Source organism: Zalophus californianus, chromosome 15, assembly GCF_009762305.2.
Source record: "Zalophus californianus isolate mZalCal1 chromosome 15, mZalCal1.pri.v2, whole genome shotgun sequence".
Classification (NCBI taxonomy): Eukaryota; Metazoa; Chordata; class Mammalia; order Carnivora; family Otariidae; genus Zalophus; species Zalophus californianus.
Genome location: NC_045609.1, coordinates 25777196 through 25796438, shown reverse-complemented (window position 1 = coordinate 25796438; position 19243 = coordinate 25777196). Strand labels below are relative to the sequence as shown.

Below are 19243 nucleotides of genomic sequence, written 5' to 3'. Positions count from 1 at the left end.
GTGTGAACTTGGACAACCTACCTCATCTCCCTGTCAGTCAGCCATTCAACAAATACTTAGAGTGCTAAGCACTGAAATTTAATAATTAACAAGATAGACACTGCCCTGTCCTTAAAACCTACTGGGGTAGGAGCTGGGTGGCAGGGAAGGGGGTAGATGGACTCAGGGACAAAATAAGAAGGAAACACGTGTCATGGGATGTTTGACCTTATACTGAAAACAAATGGAAAGAACTGAAGGATTTTAATAAGGGAGAAAAATAAACGATATGATTCTAATTTCAGAAAAATCATTACTATCACAGAACATATCTTTACCCAAGAACTTATGTCTCATGGAAATATTAAGCTCATATGAATCAAGAAAATTGAAATGTTTATCAAATTAGAATTCACAGAGGCTAAAATTAGAATGGCAATAATAAATATCATCAAGGATATGAAACAACTGGAATTCTCATACATTCCTATTGTGATTGTAAAAATTGTAAAATCACTTGGGAAAACACTTTTTCTTATATAATTATATTACATGTGATCTAGGGATTCCACTCCTTAGTATTTACCCAACAGAAATTCTATATACCCAATTGAACAGAGGAAAAGATGAGTTGTGATATATTCATATAATGAAATTCAACTTAACAATAAAAAAGGACTACTACTGATACACACAACATGACAAATCTCAAAAACACTGTATTGAACCAAAAAAAAAAAAAGAAAGAAAAAGCAAGATACAAAACATTGCATGATTCTACTTACACAAAGTTCAAGAACTACTAAAACTGTATACAATTATAGATATCCAAACAGTGATTGCCAGTGGGTGGTGGGGACAAATAAATTTTTGGAATGATGTACATGTTATATATCTTGGTTACAGCTAAATGAGTGGATACATTCATTCAAACCCATCATTTAAAAATCTGTAAATTTCATGCACGTAAATTTTACCTTAAAAAGAGTATAGAATCTTTATTCCTTCATTTAAAGCAGAACAAATAAATTGAGAAAAGACCACTGAATCAAAACTTTACAATTCACAAAGGAAAAAAATGAAAATAAAATTCATGTTAAGACAACATTTCATTACAGGGATGCCTTACTTTAGCGTCCTCATCCTAGGCACCAGAAACGTAATTATAACGATCAGATATAATTATAATAATCAAATACTGAACACTCCTTCTATATTGTGTCATAAGATGCAGAACACATCCTTACTTTCAGAGAACTACAAATATTAAACAGTAAATTCAGAGACAAGTCTCCCATTTTAACTTGCAAAGGAAACTGAGGGACAAGTTCTGCCCCTGTCTGAATCATCTGTGTGTGCATATTGCTTGTTCTATTCTGATCTAGACTGAACTTCTGTTTTATGCTCCAAGGTCCTGACTACTGAATGCCTTTGGCTACTTTTCTTATTATCTCTGGAAATGACTGCATGAGCCTGCAGCTCTTAGAAATGAACTCAGAGCAACAAACCTTTATAACAGTGGTTATATGAGTGGTTATATGAACCAGTTATCTTTCCACTCTGTACATGGATGGTGGGAAACAGTTAGACAAAAGGAGTGAAAAGTCCTTTGTGGGAAAGGGTGCTTCCTGCTTGGCAGACAAAGCTACCATTTCATTATAAGATGTCCCTTCTAGTGTCAGCAAATATCCAGGAGTCACAGTGGCCAGGACCACTTCTGACTTGCAGTCCAGGGCAAGAGTACAAATGGAGGCCCATGTACTAAATGCCTACATATTTAAATGTAATAAATCAAGCTTTAAAACTGTTGAATAAAATGTCTTTTATCTTTCTACTTGGATGAATACACATTCATAATGATAGAACTGAAGTATAGAAATTTATATACATATAATATTATAAAATTACATTTCAGTTAATATATATTAATCATAATATATAAGTATATATTATATAAAAATAGATATATGTAAATTATATGCATATTTTATATTTATGTATTAATTATAATATATAACTTAAGTTTACACATTAAATAATGCCTGTTATATTAATGAAAAACAATCTATCAAAGACAACTGAATTTAATTATTATTGTGCATGTCTGAGTGTTTTATTGATGGGCTGATAATGTTATTATATATTCATAAAATTATATTTTCTTTCATATTAACAAAACCACCAATCATGTATAATTGAAACTTTCACATAATTTAGGTATTATTGATAATAAGTATCTAAAGAATTATAAAATGTAAGTATATCCAAAGTGTACAAAATTTGAATGTATTTTATAAAAACTATAAAGTAAATAGAATAAAATTATTTTATGCTTCCGAAAATGTTTTTCCTAAAAGATCTAAAATTATACATTAACATTAAAAAGCGAAATACAAGTTATAATTAATGCATATTAAAATTTTAACTCAAAATTATTTAAATAAAACCCAAAATTTTGCATTTTGCTTTTTGAAAATTTAATTAAATCATAATAAGCACTATTGTTAAAAACAAAACTATTCTCAAATCTGGCATTTTGTTGAATCACAGACCTGTACCTCTGGAACAAATAATACATTATATGTAAAAAAAATAAAGATAGCAGGAAGGGAAAAATGAAGTGGGGGAAATCAGAGGGGGAGACGAACCGTGAGAGACTATGGACTCTGAGAAACAAACTGAGGGTTCTAGAGGGGAGGGGGGTGGGGGATGGGTTAGCCTGGTGATGGGTATTAAAGAGGGCACGTTCTGCATGGAGCACTGGGTGTTATACACAAACAATGAATCATGGAACACTACATCAAAAACTAATGATGTAATGTATGGTGTTTAACATAATAATAATAAAATTAAAAAATAATAGGACTTGCATAATCTTGCAAAACGTTGCCATCAGCCAAAATGAGCAACTGTTGCAAACACAACTGCAACATAAATAGCAAGAGATTCAGCACTATGGAAATGATACTAAATCTTTACAAGAATGGATTACAGCCTCCCCTTCTGAGAAACCGACAAATTAACTTTTCTTTTATCTTATACTTCTACTGTTAGAATCCTTGTGTTCCAAAATACTGTCGGTCACTGACTTCAGCATAGGCACAACCCAGAAACCATCACAGAATTTCAATACAGAAGTGCTGTGTTTTGCAAACACAAGGCGAGGAATGTAGTGCATTTCCTTGGGGCATTTCATAAGACTTGGGAGAATAAATGTTTAAGGTTACATGTTGACTGATCCTGAGTGTCAGAGGCACTCCTTGGTCTTTAAATAAATTCATTTTGTTTGTGTCTGTGATAGTAGGACCCTCTAAGATTCAGATTACAGAGCAGAGGCCCCTTTAACTCCAGCAAAAGGGAAGTACAGATATTAAGCCCTGGACATAATGCTTCAAATCCCTCACAGAGGTTAAGGGGCATTTACATTTTCAGAGGCAAAGCTGGCCTTCACATGACATTTCCCAGTCCAGAGGTCTATGAGAATACCAGTTCCCAGATGAGTTGGAAGGTGTTCTTTAAAACACAAAAGTTCTGCAGTTAAACAGAGGAACTGCAGTATAATAACTTTCTTCTTGGGAATACATAGTGCACATTATCATATCATGATCTCAGAGAAGCCCCCTAAAGGAAAGAAACCTAACTTTAACTTTGTTTCCCTAAAGATGTGACCACTGAAACCATTCTTCAATAGAACAGGTACTAACTTTGGTGTTCCTCAAACTCAGTATAGAAAATACTGCTTTAACATTTAAATGTTTAATACTCTTTTTTTCCATATGTCTTTTGAACTAGCTTTTCTGCTAATGAATTCATTAACACAGAAAGGAATTTACATTTCAATCTATTGCCTAAGTCAGCAATTGCCCTGACAGAGCAAACCGACGATTTTAGATATCCAATAAGTAAAACAGCAACCATTAAACAAGGAAATCAATTTTAAGTTCAGACAAGACCAGCTGAAACTTCCCTTCACTGCTGATTTTGGGAGCATTGCGGTCTGGCTGAGAACATGTCACCTGAGAGAGGTCAGAAGGGGTAACAGCATTCAAGTTTTCACCTGCTTGCCCACAATGTCAACTACTTAATAGTGTGAACACTGTTCAATCAAAAGAGAGAGACACTTGTCAGTTTTTCTTCCTCCAACACTGGTATTATTTGAAATCAATTTGTTTGTCAGATCTTTCATTAAGAGTTAGATTGCAGGGATCAAACCACCAATCCATCTCTAATGGATCAATCTGTTTCCAGCCATCTAAACAACCACTGACTAAAAAAAAAAATTATCAAATTAAAGGAAAACTTCAGTAATTTGTAATTTACTGTACTATCAGCAATTCCAAGGGACTTTCAGAAATAAAATTTACTATCTAATAATTACAGAAATGGAGAGCCTTGACTTGGACACTGAAGTAGAACAAAGCAGATGAGTAGCATCTTCCAACAAGCAAGAACTGCGAGGTAGAGAACAGAAGTGTCACAGAACTGACAAATATTAGGCCACTTACTGCCTAATTTCCCTCTTGTTTACCCAACTACAGAGCCAGAGATTCCATTTCACTTATTTTAGGCAAGATTCCAAACTAAAAAAAAAAAATTAAAATTAAAAGAGTGGGAGCAGGAACATGAACAGAGTGAATACAGCTTCCGTTTAGCCACGATACATGTGCAAATCTGTCAACCACCTCTCAAGTTTGACTCAAGCTTGCAACACATTTTGATTGCCTTCAGGTAAGTCCAAGACGGAAAGAAAGAAACCAGTGTATTCCCTCATCAAGTATTTGCCATGTCTCTTCCTTGTATTTTAAGTATTCAAATTTAGTGTTAGAAGATTAAATATCTACTTGGGGTGAGAAGTAGTGAGGAACAGGGACAAGGAAAGATGGCTGAAAAGAATGACATATGAAACAAAGGGAAATTTCCTTTTATTCTGACTTTGCATTTAACCAGCCTTAAATAAATACATAACTGGTGGATTTAAGTATTAAATATTTATTTCTGAAAGTATCACAAATAAGTGGTATTTCAATATAATAGGAGAGGGCAAGATAGCACAGGTTGATAAGAAAGCAATAGAAAACGAGGAGAGTGGAAAACCAACCCCTGCCCCATCCAACCTGGTCCCTACTAAGTAGTTGGGCCTCTATGCTGGTGGCTGGGAACTCTGAGAATAGAATATAGGAATAGGCTGGGCTTGGCTAGGCTAGGCTGGTTCATGAAAGAACAAAGCCAGGATTTAAAAAAAAAAAAGACTGAAGATTAAATAAAGTCAGATCCACAGAGGAAGCCAAGAGTCAATGTCTATGATTAGAGCTAGTCGGGGCAGTAGCCACCATGACTTGCAGAGGCTCCAGAAGTTTCGGACTGTTCGGCAATGGCCTCAACCCTTCTTGGATTTTGTGGAACCACACCCCCTACATAATGGGATGACTTTCTGCTCAGATGTAACTTTCGGGTGCTATTGTGTGCCATGGAGAAGAAAAGTGCCTTCCCCACTCCCCACTCCCTCCTATTAGCCCTGTCTTCAACCTCCTTCTAACTACAGAGACCTGAGAACCCCTCATTTCTGTTTTTTACATAGAAACCTTTCTGCAGACAATGAACCATAGAAAATGGGAAGGGAAATGGACTGCACTTTGTCCCTAGGAAACGTTCCCAAGATTTGGATGAAAACAGTCTAGAGCAAATAAAGGATGTAATTGATAGGATGGCCGGGGTGGGGAGAGGGGAGAAGCTAAGAAGTGGAGAGAAAAATGACTTCCTCTTTGATCCATGACAAAATAAACCATTTTAAAATTTTATTTTTTTGTAGGTAGTAAAAAAAGTGTTGTTTTTTAGTATGCTTGGTTCTAATTTCAAAGTTTACTGAATTATAATCTTAAAGCATTTTTACTATTCTTATGTTTTGGAATTTATTGAGGTATATGTAATACACTTTAATAAAATTTTGTGAAAGTTACTTTGTATACATAAAAAAATGGAAGAGGTATTTCTTGTTGTCAAGGTAAAACCTTCATTTATATACCAACTGCACTCATGTAAAAAAGTGTACAATTTACCTTACTAAGTATGTTATTTGGGTCATCTTACTTGTTTAGACTTGCTTGTTTTCTGTAACCTATCATGGACCAAGGACCATGAAATACATTTCTTTTAAAAAGTTTTTTTGTGTTGTTTTTGGTTTTGTTTTGTTTTGTTTTGTTTACCTATTTCTTCACTTATCTCCTGTAGTGGTTTTTTTTATTGTTTTTTATGCTAAATCATTGGTTTTCTAACTTTGCTACTCATTGGAATAACCTGGAGAGCTTTCAAAAATGTGATGCCCAGATCATACTCCATACCAATTAAATCAGAATATGTGGGAGCAGAAACCAAGCATCAGTATTTTCCAAGGATCCCTTGGTGATTCTAACGTGTTGCACAATTTGAAGACCACTCTACCACAGAATTTGATGCATAGCTGTTTGAAATGCCCAAATCCACCTTGTGAATCACACCTTTTATTCATTATAAATCCAACACTCATTATAATTTCTTTTTTTTAAGATTTTATTTATATTTATTTGACAGAGAGAGACAGCACAAGGAGGGAGAGAGGCAAAGGGAGAAGCAGACTCCCTGCTGAGCAGGAAGCCCAATGTAAGGCTCAATCCCAGGACCCTGGGATCATGACCCGGGCTGAAGGCAGATGCTTAAGCAACTGAGCCACCCAGGTGCTCCATTCATTATAATTTCAATAAATATAAATATTCATCTCATTTTATATGTTTGTACCAGCATCTATCTTGTCTGATATTAAGATAGTTACCCCTGTTTTAGTTGTTTGCATTTGTCTTGTTTATTTTGATCACCCTTTTCTTTCTAACTTTTCTGTGTCAACTTTTTTAACGTGTATCTCTTGTATACAGCTATTGCTTAGCTTTTGTGTTTTGATAAAAATGAATGTTTCTTTTCACTGATGAAATGATTTGATAAGACAGACATTAATTGCTCTTAAAGCTATCATGCTATTTTCATAGTTTTATGTTGGATTATTTTCTCTCCTTTGTTTTGTATTTTTTTCTGCTAAATTGAAAGGCTGCATTTTTTTCATTATAGTCTTTAAAAGTATAAATTTATATAATGTTCTGAATTCTCTATTTTATACCTATTAATTCCCTATCATAAGCAGTAATGAAATTAGTGTGCCCTTAGACCCTCATCCCTTCTCATCAACCAGCTTTATTTATTTTATTATTTTTCGGTGTTTACCTATTCTCCTATCTAGATTATTGAGTTATTTGTAAATTATTTCTTTTGAGTCCTGACTGTATTTCTTCTCTTTTCTTTCCAAACGTTGAGTTTATATAATATATAGATTGAGTCTGAGTTTATATATACAGATATTCCTTGATTTGTGGTGGGGTTAAGTCCCCATAAACCCACTGAATGTTGAAAATACCATAAGTCAAAAATGCATTTAATACAATTAACCTACCAAACATCATAGCTTAGCCTAGCCTACCTTGCACATGCTCAGAACACTTAATTAGCCTATGGTTGGGCAAAATTATCTAACACAGGACCTATTTTATATTATAAAGTGTTGACTATCTCATGTAATTCCTGAATACTGGGCTGAAAGTGAGAAACAAAATGGCCACACGGGTACAGATGGCTGTAGGTATCCTGGTTGTTTACCCTCATGATCATGTGGCTGACTAGGAGCTGCAGCTCACTGCCTCTGCCCAGCATCCCCAACATCACAAGAGAATACTGTACCACATACCACTAGCCAGGGAAAAGATCAAAATTCAAAACTGAAGTAAGCTTTCTACTGAATACATATCAATTCTGCACCACCATAAAGTCTAAAAATCATAAATCTAACCATAAATCAGGGATCATCTGCATACTATTTTCATTAACAGTACCTTAAATAATCTTATACCACCATTATTTAACATAATCAGTTTTAAATGTTCTACTTTGATAAACATATAGAGAGTGCATAAAGGATATGGAAATCAGTGTACTTTGACTGCTTGCTATGTCCCCTTCCCTTTCCTCCTCAAGTTTCTATTAGTTATGTGATTACACATGTCAGGGTTTATAATCCATTACGACCATTTAGGTTTCAGATTCATTCAAAACATTCTCTTTTTAAAAAATTTTGCTATACTTTTTCCATTAATAGGTTGCCAAATACAGTTTATCCTCTATGGTTTCTTCATGAATTGCTCATAGAAACATTATACCCTGGATTTTGCATGTTAAACATATCTATGTGCCTTTATCTTTGTACGACAATTCATCTGGGTTTAAAGTTCTTGGATTAGACTTCCTTCTTTGACACCTTTGTAGATATTGCCCCACTTTTAACAATCCTTTTTAGTTCTTCCTGGGACAGGGTATACCATTTAAATCTGTATAATCTTCTTTAATTTCCAGAAAGTTTTCTGTAAATACATTTTTTCCTTTATACCATTTTTCTGCTTATGAATCTTTAATTTTTGATATATTGGATATCCTCTGCAAATTTTATCTTTTTTTCTGATCCACTTAGCTATTAATTCTTTTTTTTATTTTATCCTCTTTATACCCTATATGTTTTGAGTATTGCCCATTCATTCTTTTATACTTTACATTTTGCCTTCATTTCTGATTATTTTTTTTACTAATTTCCTAAGTTCTGCCAGCTTACATTTTATCTCTCCTTTTCAAGAATATTCTTTATTTGGCCCTCACAATGGAGTGCTCAGAGTATGTGCAGAAAGGCTTCCAGATGCTGGCCGATCCTGATTCCTTTGACTCCAATGCCTTCACGCTTCTCCTCCGGGCGGCTTTCCAGAGCCCGCTGGATGCCCAGGCGGGCAAGGCCGTGTTAGATCACCCAGACTTGAAACATATCGATCCTGTGGTTTTAAAACATTGTCACACAGCAGCTGCAACTTACATACGGGAGGCAGGAAAGCAAACAGCTGACAAATCAACTCTAATCACTTATCTAGAAGACTATAAATTTGATAGAGAGTGAATAGAACTGTTTTGCATGGAATATCAGAATAATAAGAATTCCCTAGAAAGGTCCCTGGGAAGTATAGGCAGATCTCTCCCTCATATAACTGATGTTTCTTGGCATTTGGAATATCAGATAAAGACCAATCAACTTCATAAGATGTAAGACCGACATATTTGGTGACCTTAAATGTAGAGAACACTGATTCCCAATCCCACCCAAAGATTAGTTTTAGTTGCAACATGGAACAATTACTTAGTGGGGAAACTTAAAGATGCTTTGAAAAGTCTGGAAAGAGCAACTCAGTTGTAATTTGGAGAAGTTAACGATCCGCCTGGGTCTAGAGGAAGATCAGGAACCTCTTGTCGTCGTCCAAACCACCATTTGTGCGAGCTGGATGTCCTCTTAAGTAGATTTTTTTTTTCCTTTTGGATTTATGCCGCTCATCAATTTTAACACTTTATTTTTTTACACTTGTAAAAGAGTTGAGGGAAGTTCTGCCTAAGTATTTCAGACATCTTTAGTATAAACTGTACACTGATCTCATTTTGATCTTTTTCAAGTCTTACAAAAAGGAAGTAGACAGTATTACACTCCGAATAACTAAGTTTTATCCCCACAAAAAAAAAGAATATTCTCTATTTTGCCTTTTTGCATGAAATAGGAAAATTTTACTGTTTTCAATACAGTGTACAAAGATTTTTTTAAAAACCTACTGAGATAAGAATCTACTTCTTGTTTGTTATATTGTTTTCTTCCCCCCTGTGGGTGCTTGATATGAATAATATAAGCAGGAAACAACCGATAACAAATTAACTTCCCAGGAGGAAACTGTTACAGACATTTCACCTTTTTCTTGTCTTGCTCTTACTCAAAGTTCCTGTATCTCTTTTCTGTATTCTTGTTATAAAATGGTGATTACATTATGATTTTTTTTTTATAATTCAGGGAAAATATTTAGTCACAAACATCTGCTCTATGGAATGGTGTTTCCTGTCGGTGTAATTATTCTGCCATTTATTTTTCCCTGTCCATCTGTCCTTGGTCTATCCTTCCTCTCTCTTTCTCTTTCTCTGTCTCTTCTATATCATTATTTATATTCTGTTTATTCCTTCTTTAGATTTCTCATCATTGAAAGGGGTGTATTTTTCTTAGACTATATTTACTATACATGTATGTGATAGAAAAACCAGAACCATGTTTCAGGAGAGCAGAAATTTTCTTTATGGCCCAGAGTTTTGCATATGAGCCCTTTTAACCTTTTATTTCCCATATACAATAAAGAAAAAGCTTCAAGACATCTCCCAATGCAGTCACTCTTCCTATAACTTTCTTTATTGATAAATAACTCCTGTTAGCCTTCTTTGTATATATTAATTTAGCCCCTTTGCCTCTCTATTGGAACACAAACTGACTCTACCAGTCCTTGCAACCAAATTCCACAGTTGCAAACTGATGTCCTGCTTTAGTACTTTAAGAGTGTGACTGTAACCAATCTTGAAAAAGATTATGCTATTGATCTCTCTGAAGTCTGACTCCCCTTTCCATTTCTTCAATTGCTCTTTGCTTTGCTTTTGACAACTCATCTATTTATTTTGTGAATTTGGATTTTAGATGTTTCTTAGTTTATTTCAAGCAGGAATGCACATTTCTAAGTTTTTTTTATTCCATTTCTAAAAAGAAATAGAAAAATACTGTATTTTCCAGAGAGAAATGAAGAGTTAATAAAAATTTGGAAAAAGGAGTCTTTAAAGTGGCCATCTAAATAATAATAGTAGTAGTAGTAATAATAGTTATATCTACTACATCTAATATTTATTAAATATTTATGATATGCCAAGAAGTGTCCTAATAAGCACTTCACAACTATCACATTCATCTGAATAGCAAATTTATGAAATAGCCATTATGAGCCCATCTTACAGGTAACAACACAGTGGCATCCAGGAGCTTAGGTAATTTATATAAAGTCATACAGTGAGGAGGTGACAAATTCAGAGTACAAACAAAGATGCTGCTTCTCAATTATCTGAGTAGGTGAAATTGAATTTTGGAGACTCTGTGACTTTTCCTAGGAGGCAGGAAGAATGTAACCAAGCCCTCATCAGAAGCTATCTGAATGGAGTGTGTAGATGGGGTTGAAGAGAATTGACTGGTTCTGATGGGAGACTACTGCCTGTGTTCCCTGAAGAGAGACATAACATGTTTCCAATTAACCAAAATTCCATGTACAAGCAGAGTAATGGGGAGGAGAAACATATTTTTTAGTTCTTTTCAGGACAACTAGTCCCAGTACAGTTAGTTGAAAAATGATATCCAATGGATTGAAATTGATTGACTTGATTGATTTTTTTATCCAAAGGAGTTACTTATCAATCAAGCCAAAAACAACATGCTTTAATCTTTGTAAAGTCACTAATAATTTCTGTTCTCATCATAATTACCAATATGACCAAAATAATACATTTAAAAATATTAGTATATAAATATCAGCCAAATGATCATCTCTCTTGGCTTCCTGAACAATTTATTCCATCTAGAGTTCCTCCTGTAGGAAAAAAGGGTCCATCACCTCACACCAAAATTCATTCTCCAAGATGTGTCCTCTAATATCATGAGCATTCTGCTTTGCACCAAAAAGACAACCTCTTACTTTATGTTAATATATATTCTTCAAAGAGACAAGTGAAGAGAAATAGGTCTATTTTTATGTTATGCATGAGAAATTAGGTGGTTCATTTTCAAGGGCTGCTTCAATTAGCCAGTATTAGCATGTGAAAGTGATCAAGAGACACTACAAAAACACAAGGCAAAGTGAATACAAATCATTTGGCTCCAGATCTGATCAAATAAAGTGGAGGACTGAATTAACTAGTGAACAAAATTAAGTGGAAATGGCAGCATTTCACAGCTAGTCAGCTGTGGCTATGAAACATAGTATTGAAAAATTTAGACAACCATTCTGAACCTTATATTTTTTCCAGCCAGACGTATCTCTAAAATTACATATTTCTATCTGTACTAATCATACTTAATGTTGTTAGTGATTTGGTAGTTGAGGTCACATTTATTTATCCAGTCTTTTTATAAGGCATTCAAAGCAGCAAAAACAATAACAAATATGTACTGAACATCTACTGCATTCTATGTCAACAATAAAATCTTTTTTTTTCCATTTTCTTTAAGTCAGGTAGGAGTAGAGGAGAAGGGAGGGAAGAAGAAATGGATGAAATTTTTCATAAGATTTCTAAACGTTTAACATGTCTGTAAATTTAATTTTGGCATAAAAAGCACAATGTAACATAATAAGAATGGCTTTGAAGTTAGACATTCTTGAGTTTCAATTCCAACTCAGTCACTTATAAGCTGTGCTACCAAGCCTTGTTCCGCTCATCTATAAAAAGGCATTTTCAAAACCTACCAAAGTCATTTTATGAAATAGAAATCATATAATTAAATTCTCCAGCCTGCTGTTGGGACATAACAGAGGCTTACTCCTATTCTTATTATCTCAGAGTCAGAATGGCTGTTTCCTGAGATTCCAGTGTTCTACTAATGGACAAATTCTCCCCCACATATAATGCCACTATCCCAGCATATAAACTGAAACCTATATTTGATAGGGACGACTACAAATAGAAGGAAGGGGAATCTTAAAATAGAATTTTTAATAATTGAAGTCTATTCTAGGTCACAATAATTTTTCAGCTGGGAATACCCCAAAATAACACTCATTATTTTATTAAACTCAAAGCAGTTGCCAAGCTACTGGAATGATAATATGGTAAACACTATGGGAGAGAGAAAGAAAATGCTGAGGGGCCAAGTAATACCCTATAAATGGAAAACACTTGCTTCTCATTGAACCTGGCTTAAATTAAATGAAAACAGCTTCTGAAGTGGTTAAAATATGCTTTTTGGGTTTTCTTTTGGGATAAAGGGAGTTCAACAAACACAGAAAGTTTCTTAAAATGCCAAGTCTTCCCAACTTCCAAGCAATGGAGAAAGAAGTGATGGCTTTCCTCTACCCAATGCAGGAGTTACTCATCTACACCTGAAAGGCCAGTGTATGGTCCTACCTTAGGCTGTTTCACTGCAGCGGAGCCAATGAAATAACTTTCTACAATTATTATTTATCCTCAATACTATGTGTGTAAATCAACTAAAAAAAAAAAAAGACACATCAGAGGTTTAACATCTTGCAATAGTAGCAATATAGGCATAAGAGACTGGATAGATTAATTTTCCCTCACAGCCCCTTTCAAATATTTCAATGGTGTCAACCCCAGGCTGAAAGTCCTGAGAGGTCAGCTATGCGATTGCATTGTTGTCTTGTATAATTTTGTCTGGTTTTTCTATTACTATGGGTGGCCTAAAGTTAAAGATCAGCAATTCTATACATTAGCCTTCAACTGGGTTCTTGATAGATTTTTAGTTTCCACTCTGTCCAAACCTCCTTCCAGCAAACTGGAGGAAGGCAACAGCAGCAACAAGAGTTCTTGATCTTTCTTGCTTGCTTACACCCTCTCCATACTTATCTTGAAAATATCCAATGCTTCACTTTTATTATCCAACCTTTCAGAAACGCCTAGTTGAGGGGCGCCTGGGTGGCTCAGTCGTTAGGCGTCTGCCTTCGGCTCGGGTCATGACCCCAGGATCCTGGGATCGAGCCCCGCATCGGGCTCCCTGCTTGTGGGAGGCCTGCTTCTCCCTCTCCCACTCCCCCTGCTTGTGTTCCCTCTCTCGCTGTGTCTCTCTCTGTCAAATAAATAAAATCTTTTAAAAAAATAAAAAAATTTAAAAATTTTTAAAAATTAAAAAAAAAAAGAAACGCCTAGTTGCTTCAGCTTCATTGTTGACAGTCATTTCCTAAAGGTAGTTGTAGACAGCTTATCTGGCCTCTGGCAGTCAGACTGACTGAACTTGCTGAGGTACAGTTTAAGGCTAGAGTGGACCAGGGTGCCTGGGTGGCTCAGTTGGTTAAGCGACTGCCTTCAGCTCAGGTCATGATCCTGGAGTCCCAGGATCAAGTCCCACATCGGGCTCCACACTCAGTGGGGAGTCTGCTTCTCCCTTTGACCCTCTCCCCTCTCATGCTCTCTCTCACTCTCTCTCTCTCAAATAAATAAATAAAATCTTTTAAAAAAAAAAGGCTAGAGTGGGACCTATTAGGGAGAATGTATTTCAAGTCACATTTTATGCTAAGCAATTACAGATTTCTCTGAGGGGTTAAATATGAATTCACACAAAACTATACTAAGACTATGGAGTCATGTCTTCATAAATACTCTACAGAACACTTTTGTGGAAAGTTATTGCCCAAAATAATAAACAATATGATCTTTCAACTCTTCAAATTCAAATAACTAATCAGTTGAGTGAGGAAGAATTAAAAGCAGAAAAATGAAATCAATAACTAAGGCTATAACCAGTTATTCTTAATCATGCATATCCAATATCCAATTCTATGAAGAAATTTTCTTAGCTGTTTTATCTTCTGCATTAACATTCTACAGCACAATCACTAATAGATAGATACCAAAGGACTTTGTGAGACACTCTCATTTCAGATATTGCTCCGGGAAGCCTGAGGAGTAATTTTCTTTTTATTATTATGTTATGTTAATCACCATACATTACATCATTAGTTTTTGATGTAGTGTTCCATGATTCATTGTTTGTGCATAACACCCAGTGCTCAATTCAGTACCTGCCCTCTTTAATACCCATCACCAGATTAACCCATGCCCCCACTCCCCTCCCCTCTAGAACCCTCAGTTTGTTTCTCAGAGTCCATAGTCTCTCATGGTTCGTTTCCCCCTCCAATTTCCCCCACTTCATTTTTCCCTTCCTGCTATCTTCTTTTTTATTATTATTAACATATAGTGTATTATTTGTTTCAGAGTTACAGGTCTGTGACAGGTATGTGCTATGGTGAGTGCTGAGGAGTAATTTTTTTGGCATTATAATTTCTTAGTTTTTCTTTGACGTCAACTCACTTTCACCTGTGTGAAAACCAGAGACACCTTTAAGCATTTCAGGATACTCATTCCAGAAGAGGTACCCCAACACACTTATCATCAGACTCCTGATATTGCTACTTGTACCCCTCAGAGATTCTGTTGAAAAGTCTCCCTCATCAAGTGGAAATATGAGTCTAATTCTCAGAAAATGGATTACTATGGTAATAGTACATGCTATAAATTATCTATAGGACACTGTATAATAATAGGATACTGAAAAATATACTTGGAATTTGAAAATCCAGTCTTCACTTAGCACCTAAATTCCTGGGTCATTAAAATTCCCTTGGCCTGTTTTCCTCATCTACAAAATGAGAAAATTTAGACTTTAAGGACACTTACTGCTCTGATATTCTTTAATTTTATAATTCTATGACTCTTTCATTTCACCATTTCTTCAACCAGACCTAATGCATTCCCCTACCAATGAAGAGCTAAGTGTAATAATTAAGATGCAGATAAATGTCAGGAGAGCCTCTCCCCTGAGACCCAAATTCATTTTCTCTGTTCTGTAATGCTGTCCCTCCCACGTACAACCCTCTCAATCTCTTGACTGGTCCAAATTTTCAGCACCTATTTTACCTTTTCTCCCTTGATGGTCATCTGGCTTGCAGATTTTCTAACTTTTCTTAATCAACATAAAGCCTGTCTTCCTTGATGCCCTATGTGGAGTCTTTAACTGTCCAGTATTCAATGTCCATGACATACCTGTTGATTTTTGTCAGACACTCATCTACCAGCCCCACTACATTGCTATCGACTCTGTCTCTATACTAAGATGCTAGTGAGGAGAAATTGAGCGGTTTATTTTGTTTCTCAGTTATTTTTCAACTTTTTAATGAATGTCCTCTATAAGCAATGCATTGTGAAATAACCTGGAGAAATAAAAGAAAAATGAAGGTAACTGTCTATGCACTCAAATTAACTTTGAGTGCACAGAGACAGAGAGGACCACAAATAATACAGTGTGCAATGAGAATAAGGAATACACACGGAGTACAAGAGGCAGTCTTATAAGTCAAGAGGTACCCTCATGTAAATTCTTTATAAGCACTGAAATTGTTGGAGCTTCCTTCTAAATCAAAAGGACTGGCTTATTTTATTTATTTTTCTTTTCTATTATTCAATTATTTGAATGGGTGTTATATTCACATAATATGAAACTTGACATACACAAAGGTATACCATAGGGAAAAAAGTCTCTCCCCCAACCCTGCTTCCTATTCTCGTGGTTTCCTTCCACAGATGCAACCATAATGTCTTAAAAACACAGTTTTAAAATTTAGTTCCAATTTTATGATGAATGATAAATCATCGTCCTGATTCCAAGGGCCAGTGTCGCATGATGAATTGAAGATGCTAGCTAATGTTTTAATTCTTAAGGCTACAATTTTTTTCTGAGTCTAAAAACAGTCCCTGTTTTTCCAACTCCATGAATGTATGTACATTCTGAATGGTAAAATGCTACAGCAAACAATCTATTGGCCAGTAGAATTCTCTCCCTGTCTCCACTAGCCATGTGCTGACCCATACTGTCACCATTTCAGGTTATATTTACTATGTTACCATAAATTTAATTTCAGGCTAACATTTAACTTCTGTAAGATCCAAATCAATGCAACTTGTAGGATAAAAAGGCATTTATCTGTTTATCATGTGACAGGTATAAATCTCAAAAAAATTAAGATTTATTTATGCCTGCTAATCTAATCCATTCTGTTCTGGCTGTTCTGAAAGCAGTAAATCAAAATTGATACCCATTCTAGATCAGAATCATCTGACAAAAGAAGACCTGTGTTGTCAGATACTGTTGTTTTCTTAACATTTATTGAATGCCAAATGAAAGGGAGTAGGGAGTGCATTTGTAAAAAGTAATACTAAACCAGGCATACAAAATGAAAAACTGAGTTTTTGTGGAAAGTTCTGCTTACTTTTGATATATAATCACCATTGATTATTGTCCTTTTTAAAAATACCAGAATCAGTTCTTCTCAAATATGCCTTAGTAATTTCTAAATCATGTCTCTAGCTAGTTTGATAGATCTTGCAGTAAGTTAGAAAAGAGCTGAACAATACCACTGATAAAATGCCAAGGTCTAGAGGTCTCAGCAAAATAAAAGGCTCTGCATTAAATATTTTCCTCAACAAATTTGATTTTTAAATTAATTTAACCTGGTAGTTATGAGAAGTCTTTTACAGTTACTTACCTATTTTTATGTAAGAGGAATATTTATTTATACAGTACATTTGTTGTATTTTCTTAAGGGTTTCAAAAATAGGAATTATTAGTATTAGCTTTTGATAATTATTCTCCAAAATGAGGGCATTTCTACTAAAACATAGCTGGTGGATATGTTTATGATTTACTCTCCCAGCCATGATTTGTGTGAAGGGAAATACATGTTTACCCGAGGATCTATCTTGAACACCACTGGGCCTGGCTTAAGTCCCACAGCACTCTGACCTGGCTTCTAAAAGCTGCACACTCATGACCCATTCACCATTATCTCTGAAAGACATCATCCAGAAATATCTAAATCCTCGGGCAACTGCTTCTTTCAGTGTCATGGTAGGAAAGACACCAGATTTCAAAGAATTAAGAAAATGGAGAAAAAATGTGAGTTGAACATATTTACTTCCCAGATTTAGTCAATGAAAAGAATGAAGAGATAAAGTTAGTGGCTCTTTTATATTGTGTGAATATTATAAATGAGAATATACTTGTATATTGTTTATGTGTTTAAAAACAGAAAAATTAAATACATAGTTAAGGGAGTTGGTCATATCGAATGACTTTGGGTTTCAGTTTTTAAAGATAGGAAAGTATATAATATTTGAGAGCAGAATAGAAATAGAGTCACAGAATGCAAGTCACAGAATGGAAAGAGCATATGAAGAAAAGGTAAATATTGAAATGCTGAAGAGAATGGAAATTTTTATGGGAACAAGTCCTTGAGGAAGTGTACTTGCACTGAATCCTTAGATCCCAGAAGGTATGGAGAGCCTACAATCTCTGTGTATGCGTTAGGACTGTTGTTCTATTGTATGTAACAGAAATCCTACTCTAGTGGCTAAACCAAATAGTGATTTCTTTCCCCTCACATAAGAAAAAAATGTAAGTATGACAGTCTAGGGCTGTGGTGTGGTAACCACACAATTTCAGCAATGCCCCAGTACCTTCTGTCATTCCACTAAAGAAAAGAGAAGAGGAAGGAGAAATAGCTTCATCAAGGAAGCAAAATTCCTGGCAGATTTCTGCTTAAATTTCATTGCCATAACTATGTACCATGAGCATCTCCAGGAAGTCTGGGAAGAAAAAATGTTATGGCTGTTCTCATTATTTATCCCCTATCCAAAAGTGAGGTTCTTTAAAAAAGGAAATGAGTATGTATATAGATCAATTAATGATATCTGACATATTTCAAAGTTTTGTCTATCCAACATAGATACATACATTTTCTAATTTTCCCCAACTGAGATAATCCCAAAATCATACACAGGGGTATATCTACTTCATATCCCAGTTTCTCTTCTTACTTTAACTTGCATTCATTAAAAAAAAAAAAGTAATCTGCCTTCAACACAACCAGTTAGAAAGGTATGAACAAATGAATAAAAACTTCCATGCAGAATAGGGACATAACTGGGAAGCACATCAACAGGAAACAAGAGCATGAACTCCCTGCTGTGGCCATGGAGAACATTCCTTCACTGTCTATAAGCTTCTAGTCTCTCTCTGGGTGGATCTCCTTTGTCTATTGCCTTCCACAGCCCCAAGATCTGCAATCCTGGAAGGTCTTCCTTCCATCATCCTTCATGGCCACATCTTATATGGGCATTTTAGAGGAACTACTTTCTGGAAGTTCCAGAGGTTTAACAGTACACTTTCTCTGGGTGTGTGCTTGGGTATTTGAGGATTGCTTTCCCAGGTTGAACAGTGAGAAACCATCAACAGCCACAAATATCTTTATAAGCCATGGTCTACAAGCTATGATCTTCCCACCTCCTTGGACAAGTGGTTAACTCTAACTCAAGTTTATCCTTTTTGTTGGTCTTTCCTAAGAGTGTCAAGAAGAAACAGCATCCAGAAACAACATAATTTTTCCTATCCTTTCTCCTAAAACTAGAACACGTGGTCATTTTCCTAACAAACAACAGCCAGTAGTTTGATCAAATATTTAACAAGGATCACCAGCTCTGTCCACTTTGCAACAACAGACTTCTCCAACAGACTGTAGCTCTGTTT

General features: G+C 35.2%; 1 long non-coding RNA gene and 1 pseudogene across 1 annotated transcript in view; one reads left to right on the top strand and one right to left on the bottom strand.

Annotated features, from left to right (window-relative positions):
• Window positions 1–19243, bottom strand: part of LOC113918870 — a 164262-nt gene that overhangs the window by 25744 nt on the left and 119275 nt on the right. The window lies entirely within an intron of this gene.
• On the top strand, window positions 8705–9286 carry LOC113923436 (annotated as a pseudogene).